Source organism: Coenobita brevimanus, chromosome 86, assembly GCF_032717465.1.
Source record: "Coenobita brevimanus isolate Jiangsu-jjx chromosome 86, ASM3271746v2, whole genome shotgun sequence".
NCBI classification, from domain to species: domain Eukaryota; kingdom Metazoa; phylum Arthropoda; class Malacostraca; order Decapoda; family Coenobitidae; genus Coenobita; species Coenobita brevimanus.
The window spans coordinates 29,183,171-29,194,198 of record NC_137039.1 but is presented as its reverse complement, the minus strand read 5'-3'; positions in this window follow the sequence as shown (position 1 = coordinate 29,194,198).

Genomic DNA, 11,028 nt, shown 5'->3' with positions numbered 1-11,028 from the left:
CTAACATCCCATCTCCACCCCAAACCCTTTCCTATTTCTTCACATCCTCTTCCCTTTCCTTGTGCATTTCCTCTTCCTTCATTCCCTTCCCACGCCTTCCCTCCCCTCCCCTCCCCTCCCTTCCCTTCTCCTCCCTTCCCCTCCCTTAATCAACAGCCTGGCACAAAGAGACAGCAACAGGACAAACAGCAACAGGGTGGTAACAGGACAGGCACAACGTAAACACAAACAGGAACTAATTAACGCAGAAAGCATGGCAAAACAACATGGAAATGAGAGAGAGAGAGAGAGAGATTGTCCAAAAATGTATCAGAGCCAAATGAACAAATCCGGCTTATTCTCTCTCTCTCTGAACAACATCAACAACAACAACAACAACAACAACAACAACAACGGCACACTTAAGAGGCACAGGTTACGAAGAGGACTAGGTAGTGAAGAGGCAGGTGTACATAAGTGGATGACGTGGCTAAGTGGACCCAATTAAGTTGATGACGTCATTAAAACGTAATTAAGAAAAAGATAATTATAAAGAGGACGGATATGTATACGAGACACGTCATCCTCGAGCTGAAGAGGTTAAGAGGACGTGCACACTTAAGAGGACAGGGTGTTTAAAGATGGCGTAATCAAGAGGAGTGGGTCTTTAAGAGGAAGGAGTTAATTTGAGACAGGAAATATTAGAGCAAGAAAAAGGAGGGGGAGGAGAAGACCGAGGAGGAGGAGGAGAGGCTTTAGTAAATCGTGGTTGCTTCTTAAGTGATGCTCTCTCTCCTCTCTCTCTTTTTTTTTTTTTGCTCGCTTGCTCTTTTTTTTTTGTCATTTTTCTGCTTGTTTTCCCGTTTTTTGTTTGCCCGTGTTTATATGATTTTCTCTCTCTCTCTCTCTCTCTCTCTCTCTCTCTCTCTCTCTCTCTCTCTCTCTCTCTCTCTCTCTCTCCTCTCTCTCTCTCTCTCTCTCTCTCTCTCCACACACACACACACACACACACACACAATTAGAGCGAGGGAGAAGAACAAAGAGTAGAGTAAAATCGATAGAAATGACAGCGACTGAATAAGAGAGAGAGAGAGAGAGAGAGAGAGAGAGAGAGAGAGAGAGACAGAGACAGGAAGTGCTTTCACGGAGTCGACGAATAACAGGCATTGTCTCCAGGCTTCTGTTGTTGGCCCCTCTCTCTCTCTCTCTCTCTCTCATTTGACCCCAAGTTGACCTCCATTTGACCTCATTTCGATTTCCCTTTGACTTCTGTGACCATTTTGACTTCCCATTGAATTCTCCCTGACCTCGTGTTGACCTTCCTTTGACCTCTTTGACTTCATCTTGACCTCGTTGTGACCTCACTTGGATATCCCGTTGACCTCATTTTGACCTCCTTTGACTTCATTTTGACTTCCCTCAGACCTCCCGTTGATCTTGTTTTGACCTTCCGTTGACTTTAGTTTGACCTCATTTAAACCTCAGTTTGACCTCCACTTGGCCTCATTTTGACCTCCACTTGGCCTCATTTTGACCTCCATTTGACCTAATTTTGACCTCATTCTGACCTCCATTTGACTTCCCGTTGACTTCCCATTGACCTCCATTTGACCATTTTGACCTCTCAGTGACTTCCCATTGACCTTCATTTGACCTTTAGACCTTCCATTGGCTTCAGTTTAACTTTGACTTCCCTTTGAATTCCCTTTGACTTCTCTTTGACCTCGTTTTGACCTCGCTTTAGCCTCCCACGATTGACCCAGTGACCTGACTATTTATAAGTTCTTTCGGCCCCCCCCTCTCTCTCTCTGTTTCTCTCCACACACACACACACACACACACACACACACACACACACACACACACACACACACACACACACACACACACACACACACACACACACACACTTTTTTCCCCTTCTTCCCCTCTTTCATTCTTTCATATTCACTTCCTTTTAAGATTATCTCTCTCCTTTTCTTTCCTTTTTTTCTTTCTTTTCTCTCTTCTTCTCTCTTTCCTCATATCTCTTTACTACCATCAGTTCTCTGTCTCATTGCTATCTTTATATCTTTTTCTGTTTCCCTTATTTTATCTTTTTCTCTTCCCGTTTACCCGTTCTTCTTCTGTTTCCTTCATTCCGTTTAACTGTTTCTTCCCTCTCCCTCGTCTACCTCCTTTCTCGGTTCCTCCTCCTCCTCCTCCTCCTTCTCCTCCTCCTCCTCCTCCTCAGAAGCCTATATTCCCTCCCTATTTATAAGAGAGGAGGGTCAGAGTCAGGCCGAGGGTGTTTCCATATCTTAAACATTAAAAACATTCGTAACATCAGCCAGTTGCGAGTTATGCGCGACGAGGAAGTGGGAAATATGAACATTATAGTTATTTCTCCAGTATTAACACAGATCACGTTTTAATATAGGAAAAATACGTGAAAATATCTTAGTAATATCAAGAGCTTACTGAATATTCTTCCATTTTTTACGTAAAGAAGGAAAAGGCGGTAGGGTAGGAGGTCAGTATTTTTACAGTGTTGGAGAGATGGCATGTAATTTTGCCGCTTCTCTACGGCTAAGTCGAAAGCGTAACGTTGTTCAGGATGGTTGTGCGTGCGTGCGTGCGTGCGTGTGTGTGTGTGTGTGTGTGTGTGTGTGTGTGTGTGTGTGCTTGTGTTTATGCATTTGTGTGTGTGTGTGTTTGTTTAATAATGTCTACTTATCACATGCTATTTATCTGATGTATACGTGATTTATGCCGGTACTACGGAATGTTTAGCTGTCCATCTCTCCATCCATTGTCAGACGCCTTAATCCTGTAAGGGGTGGCCACAAAAAAATCGCCTTCATGTCTCCATGCCCCACACCATTTCACTGCCCTCTCCCCATCCAGCACCCCCCTTTCTCATATACCTCTCCACTCCATCCCTCCATCTCATCCTCGGCCTCCCCTTCCCTCTCCCCCCTCCACCTCTCACATGCACTCTCCTTGTTAGTCTCTCGCCCTTCATCCTCCCCACATGGCCAGACCACCTCAGTGTATTTCTCCTAACGCATTCTATCACATCCACACCACAACGCACCTTCACTTCCTCGTTTGTCAGTCTGTCTCTCCATGTAACTCCAGATATTCCTCTCAAGTAACCCATTTCTACTGCTCTCACTCTTGACTTGTGTCCCTCCAACAAGGTCCAAGCTTCACTTCCATACGTTAGAGTTGGTATCACAATATTATCATGCAGTAACTATAATGCAGAAATTTTTTTACTTCCATGCTTACTTCTCTATTTCTTATCACTGCTTCCAAACAACCAGCAACCTTTCTTCCTTGTTGTACCCTTTCAATTTCCTTATGGCCAAAATTATCACAAGTAGCCTCTCTCTCTCTCTCTCTCTCTCTCTCCTGTGTCTAGGAAGCTATTCTTGTACACTATTGTTATCGATTTCTCTTCTCTCTCTCTCTCTCTCTCTCTCTCTCTCTCTCAGTTTCTCTTCTTTGTTATCGTTCTTGTTCACACCCACTCAGTCTCATTTTTGCTCTAATCCACGTTTTGTGTGTGTGTGTGTGTGTGTGTGTGTGTGTGTGTGTGTGTGTGTGTATGTGTATGTGTGTGTGTGTGTGTGTGTGTGTGTATGTGTGTGTGTGTGTGTGTGTGTGTGTGTGTGAGAGAGAGAGAGAGAGAGAGAGAGAGAGGGAGGGAGAAAAAGAGAGAGAGAGACGAACACTAGAGCGAGTGAGAAAAAGAGTGAGATTGAGGGATGAACACCTGAGTGGAGATGAAAGAAGCTGATGACCGGAGAAAATGTAATGTGTGTGAGAGAGAGAGAGAGAGAGAGAGAGAGGAGGGGTGTGACAATAGAGACAGATGGACAGAGCAGGTGAATTGCACTTTACCCCCCCCCCCTCTCTCTCTCTCTCACATCAGGCCATTCTTCATACCTCTCTTGCTTTCTCTCTCCTGTCATTCAGCCCTTCCCTCCCTTCCTTCATCCTCTTTCCTACCTACTTCCCTCCCTCCTCCCTCTTTCTCCTCCCCCCCACCTTTTACTTCGCTTCATCTTCCTTTCTTTTCTCCCTGCTTTCCTTCCTTCCTTCCTCCCCTTTTTTCCTCTTTGTTTTTGTCTTCAGCCATACATTTATTCCTTCCCTCCTTTCTTCCTTCCTTCCCTCCCTCCTTCCTCTTCGTTCTCTTCCTTCTCCCCTTTCCTCCCCCAACCCCTTTCCTTCATCCCTTCTCCTTTCCCTTTCCTCCCTCCTGCACTTCCTCCTTCCTCGTATTCCACTTCCATATTTTGCACCTCTTTTCGCCCCATCTCCCTCCCTCCCATCTCCCCCCTTCTATTCTCCCCTCCCCCTCCCCACCCCCGCCTCCTCTCTTTTTACCCTCAGTATTTCCCCACTCAATCTCTCCTCCTAGATCCCCCTTAATCCCCTCCCCCTCCCCTCCTTCCCCTCCTCCTCTTCCTCTTCCTTCTTCCTCCGGCCATCCTTCATGTCATTTTTTCCTCTCATCTCTCCTTCCTCTCTCTCTCTCCCCCTTCGCATCTCTCTCTCTCTCTCTCTCTCTCTCTCTCTCTCCAGACGATTTCATTCAGCTGGAGGGGAGGAACGATGGAGGGAGGGAGGAGTTGGGGAGAAGGGAGGGGAGGGAGAGAAGGGATAGGAAGGGAGGAAGAGAAAGTTGGTGGACGTAGGGAGAGAGAGGGAACGTGTGTGTGTGTGTGTGTGTGTGTGTGTGTGTGTGTGTGTGTGTGTGTGTGTGTGTGTGTGTGTGTCATTTTCGCCTTTCACATTTTCTCACTGTTTTATTCAGTCTCGTTTATTTCTCTCTCTCTCTCTCTCTCTCTCTCTCTCTCTATTTCCGTACCCCTTTTTTCATTCGTTTTTTTTAATCGAGTTTCCATTAGTCTGGCCTTATTTTTCCCTCACGAAATTCTCCTGACCCGTTTTCTGTTTTCCGAAAGCATTCTGTTCTGAATGTGTAAATTGATTTTTAATTGGCTGTAAATTGGTGTAAGCATTTTAGAATTTGAGTTGATTTTCTTGGTATATGTATGTGTGTTTTATGATGTGTGTGTGTGTGTGTGTGTGTGTGTGTGTGTGTGTGTGTGTGTGTGTGTGTGTGTGTGTGTGATTCATGTTGGTAGGTAGGGAGGTAGGGCAGTAGGTTAATGTATTAGTAGGCTGATAGGTAGGTAGGTAGGTAAAAGTGGAGATAGGCAGCTAAGTGGGTAGATAGGTTGGTAGGTGGGTAGGTAATAATGTAGATAAACATAAGAAGACTGTGGATATAGATACAGATAGATAGATGAATAGATGGACATAAACAGGTAAGCAGAGGACCTGGAACACAGAAAATTTAGTTAATAAGCGACGCATGTAACACACACACACACACACACACACACACACACAGAAATGACGGATGTAAACAAAGAGAGCGTCACCCTCTCGCACATTCTCGCCAGATCTCGTCCTTCTTGTGATTCTCGCCAGCTGGATGCGAGGTAGAGCTTGGTGAAAAGTTGCATGGATGGATGGATTTTTAGACAGGTGGAGAGGTATTTGAGTAGCTAGATGGATTGATATGCAGTAGATTTATAGAAAGATAAGTAAAAAGCGAAAAAACGCGCAAGTTATCCCTAATCCGCAGGCCATCACGAAAATATAAGACCCTGCACGGATGTAAACAGTGGAAGCGTCACCGTCTCACGCATTCTCGCCAAATCTCGCTCTCCTCGTGATTCCCGCCAGCTGGACGCCTTTTGAAGCCTGGTGTTTATGATGATGGATGGTTGGAAGTTTGAGCGAATGAGTTTGTTTTTTGAGTTAATGGAGTGTTTTGTTGATGGTGTTTTGTGATGATAATGAGGCGGAGGTGGAGGGGAGGCGAGTTACGGTTTTAATATTTATGCATGTGTTTATGTATTATTATTATTATTATTATTACTATTATTATTATTGTTATTATTATTATTATTATTAGTTTCCATCTGCTACGTAGGTCGAGACTTTTGTTTTCGCTGGTATTATCATAATAATTGTCGCCTCAGAGTCTGGCAACTCTTCCAGGAGAACCGGAGACTGCGCAAGGAATCTGAAAGGCCCCGGTTATGTGTCCTGGCTTAAGCCGTTGCAGATAAAAAAATCTTTATATCCTCAATGGGGTGACGGTCATTGTAAGAACATTGAGCAGACACATGCGTCCTTCGACGCCTTTGTCTCCCTTGTTAATATTACACAAGAAGTTACCTTAGGGTCGTCAGATCTTGTTTATATTACACATATTTTACCACATAGCAAAGTTTTCTTATTGTGGCTGCACAAGAACAGTACGTAACTAATTACTATTATTCCGGTCTCATAGTCTCGCGACGATTCCATGAGAACTGGAGACTGTGCGAGGAGTCCAAAGGGCCCTGGTTATGTGTCCTGGCATGGGCCATTGCCGATAGGAAAAAAAATTGCAAATCTCCCCAGTGGGGTCAAGGTCACTAGGAAACAGTCGGTGGAGACTAGTGACTGTCTGTAGGACAGTTAGTTATTGTTTTGTTACTCGCTGAAAGACCTACTTCGGCGGCCTTGTCGCTCGATGTCAAAAGGCCAGAAATGAGTCATTACTAGGGAACTGGTGGCCCGATTGGACTGGAAATTGTTTTATTCTTTAACTTTCAGCATTGTAACGGTACCTTCCTTTAACAAAAATTGCACTGCGTTCTGTACTTTCGGCTGTGTTACTGTAACATCAGTACCCACGAAGACAGTGATCCGCCTAAAGGCCGCTGAGTAAAAGACCGGAAATGAGTCATAACTCGGGAACCGGTGGCCCGGATGGACTGCAAATTGTTTTTTCTTGCAAAGTAGAACATTTTAGCCGTTCCTTGCGTTAAGCAAAATTGCGCTACAGTGCACCGTTTTTGCTGTGTTACGGGCACAAACCAACAAACGAACATACCAACAAACAGACAGGAATCGGATCATTATAATTCAGATTACTTGTTTTTTTCGTCGTCGATGGTATTGAGGCATTATTATTATTATTATTATTATTATTGTTATTATTATTATTATTTACTACTACTACTACTACTACGACGACGACGACTATACTAGTACTGCTGGTAGTAGTAGTTGTAGTAGTAGCAGCAGTAGGGGCAAAATATAACTTGTCATTGTGGCTCCAGTGATCCACATAGCTAAGTAAGTCAGTGGCGTTGGCTGACAAAGAAAGTACGAAAAGAAAAGAAAAGAGAGTCCTAGCCACGAGAAGGTAAAAAATAACCATTGAAAAAAAATCCTGCAATACGATAAAGAAGTTCAGAGAAGTTCAGACATAACAATTACAAAAAAAATATAAAAGTGGAAAACTAAGGCGTTTCAGTGATATCTTAAGAAACAGATAAGATTTTTCCTTCCTTATAAATAGCGTGTGACGTCATCTGTTTACGTGAGCAATAGGAGGCGGGGAGTGAAAAATGACAGGTGGAGAGGAGGTGGAGGGAGGGATACCTTGGAGAAGTTTGCGAGGGAGGTGGAGGAGAGGAGAAGAGACTGAGAATGAGCTGGTGGGAGACGTGAGAGATTGCCAGATTGGTAATGAATGGGTGGAATGATAGATATATATATATATATATATATATATATATATATATATATATATATAGGTAGTATTATAAACAGCAACAGCCATTGCAAATCCACCGCTGAACAAAGGCCTACCCCGTCCTTCTGCACGAATTCCTTGACTGCGCCAATCTCTGCCACGTTTTGCCAGCAAACTTCTCTGTCTCATCTCCCCACGTCCAGTCTGGCCTTTTTCTGCTACTCTTGCAGTCTCTTGGAGTCCAGTCAGTCAGCCTCTTGCTCCATTGGTTAGCCCTTATTTTTGCTATATGACATGCCCACCTCCATTTTTGTTTTTTTATAATTGCAATAATGTCTTTGACTTAATCTGCTCTCTTACCTAAGTTGATCTTTTCCTGTCTCTTAAAGCTGTTCCCAGTATTGATCATTCCATCGCTCTCTGAGAACGGATTAGTTGATTTTCCATCGATTTTATTAGTTTTCAGGTCTCACAACTGTGCGTCATAGCTGCAATTGTGGATTCGTTATGTACTTTTCGTTTGATACATATTGGCGAGGTACTTTTCGTGGTTTATAATATATATATATATATATATATATATATATATATATATATACACAGCGAGAGAGAGAGAGAGTTTTAAATGTGGGTGTGGGTGTTGGTGTGAATGTAAGTACAGTTGTTAATGGAAAAGTTGGTGTGTGTGTGTGTGTGTGTGTGTGTGTGTGTGTGTGTGTTTTGTATTGGATGAGAGTTTGAATGTGTGTGTGTGTGTGTGTGTGTGTGTGTGTGTGTGAGAGAGAGAGAGAGAGAGAGAGAGAGAGAGAGAGAGAGAGAGCGGTAACTGAATTTGGTAGGAAGGTAGGGAAATAAATGCGACTGAGAAAGGGTGAGGGAGGGGTAGGGGAGGGGGAGAGGAGGTAACTGAATTAAGTAGGAGAGGGAAGAAGATGTAACCGAGAAAGGAGAGGGTAGGGGGAGGTGGAGGGGTAGGGGAAAGGGGAAGGGGAGGGAAAAGGAACGGGAAGAAGTAGTAGAGCCGCCTGGTTTTATCAGTGCCACCACGTGAAGGCGCAAGCAGCCGTAGAAGAAGTGAAAGAAGGGAGGGGAGAGGGAGTGAGGAGGGGAATTGAATAGGAAAAGAAGGCAGGAAGGAAGCTAAGAGAAGGAAAGGAAGGATTAAAGGAAGGAAGAAATGAGTTTAGAAGGAGAGAAAATGAATAAATGAATGAAGGAAGGAAGGAGGGGAAAGATGTGAATGAACAGACTAGGATGGAAGAAAACATGTAACCGAGAGAGAGAGAGAGAGAGAGAGCGGGATGGGGGGGGTATTTCACTGCACAGAAACTACCGTGTTTGGGGGGAAGGCCAGAATTAGAGTGAGAGCCAGCCACTTCACTCTGCCTCCTTTCTCACACGACATTCTCTCTCTCTCTCTCTCTCTCAAATTTTCCTGCTGTTTTTAAAGTTAGTCTCATTGCACTTTCATTTTCTTTCTTTTTTTTTTCTTTACGGTTGCGTCTTCATAATTTTCTCTCCAGCTCCTTCCTTCCTCCTTCCCTCCCCCCCCTCCTTCTCTCCCTTGCTTCTCTCCTCACCTTCCTTCGTCTCTACCTCGCTTCCCTCCTCCCCTCCCCCTCCTCCCTCCCTTCCATTCTCTTCTTGTGTCTCCGTCACACTCATCTTGACTTGTCTCCCCCTCCCCCTCCCTCCTTCTCTTTCCCCCTCCTCTCCTCCCTTCTCCATCTCCCCTCCCCTCCCCATACTCCCTTCCCCTCTCCCCTTTCTCCCCTCCCCTCCTTCTCCCTTACCCCTCTCACGTCTCTCCCTTGCACCTCTCTCTTCTCTCCCCGCCACCTCTCCCCCCCTCCGGTCTCTCCCCTTTGCTCCCCTCTCCACTCTCTCCCTCTCCCCCACCCTTTCGCCTTTCTGTTTCCCCCCCACCCTACCCCCCTCTCCTCCTCACTCCTAATTTCTCCCCCTCTCCCCTCTCTCTTTCCCCTCCCTTCCCACCCATTTTCCCCTCCCCTCTCCCTCCTACCCTTCCACCCCGTTTTTCTTAACTTTTCGCCCTCCTCCCCCGTCTCCCCTTCTCCTGTCCCCCTTCGATCTCTCCCCTTTACTCCTCCCTCTACCTCTCCCCCCTCCTTTCCTCCCCCTTCTTGTCTTCTCTCTCCCTTACTCTCATCTTCTCCCCCTCTTTCCTCTCCCATGCTTCTTTTCCTCCCTCTCTCTACTCCCCGTTCTTCCCCTCCTCTCCCCTCCTCCTCCTCTTCTTTTTTCTCCCTCTGTTTTCCTCCCCTGCTTCGCTCTCTTCCTCTCTTTTTACCTACTCTTTTTTTTCACTTGTTTTAAATCCATCTCCCTCCCTCTTCTCTCTTCTCTTCTTCTCTCTCTTTTCTTTCATCTCTGCTTTCCCTCTCTTTTCTCCCTCCCTCTCTTTTCTTACTCTTCTCTTTTTCCCTCTCTTTTCTTTACTCTTCTTTCTCCCTCTCTTTTCCCTCTCCCTCTCTTTTCTTACTCTTCTCTCTTTCCCTCTCTTTTCTTTCTCTGCTCTCTTCTTTCTCCCTCTCTTTTCCCTCTCCCTCTTTCTTCTTTCTCTTCTCTCTTTCCCTCTAGTTTCTCTCTCCTCTTTTCTTCATTATCTTCTCTTTTCCTTTTATTTTCTTCTCCAGTTCACCTTCTTTGCTTCACATTTTCTAGTATTCTCTCTCTCTCTCTCTCTCTCTCTCTCTCTCTCTCTCTCTCTCTCTCTCTCATTTCCCTCCTTTCCTCCCACCATTTTCTTACCCTCCCTCCTTCCTCCCCTCCCCTCCCCTCCCCTCCCCTCCCTCCCTCCCTCCCTCCCTCCCTCCCTCCCTCCCTCCCTCCATCTTCCTTTCTCTCCCTCTTAATTTTTCCTCCAATCTCTCCTTGTCGCCATTGTTTTTCCTTATCTCTCTCCCTATCTCTATCTTTCATCACCTCTCTCTCTCTCTCTCTCTCTCTCTCTCTCTCTCATTTATCATAATCCCTTATATACTCCGTTTCATTTTTCCTCCTAACTCTCTCCTCTCTTTCTCCTGCCTCTCTTTCTTCACTATGTCCTCCTCTTTCTTTCTCTCTTCCTCTTTTATCTCTCGCCGCGTACGTTTTTAATCACTCTCTTTTTGTCATCGTCCTCTCTTTTTCTCTCTCTTCATTTCCCAATTTTCTCTCCTTTCCTATTTCTGCCTCCCCCCCTATCACCAGAGAGAGAGAGAGAGAGAGAGAGACCCATCTGTATGCAGGTGTAGGTGTGAGAGTGGAAGTAAATGATGTGGATGCGAGTAGGAGAGAGAGAGAGAGAGAGAGAGAGAGAGTCAGTGTAAGACCTATCTCTATGCAGGTACCCCCTGGGGAGGAGGGGAGGGGGGAAAGACTACATCCCCAGTGGCCCTGCTTGTCGTAAGAGGCGACTAAAAGGGACTCTTTGTTTTCAATCTTTCTCT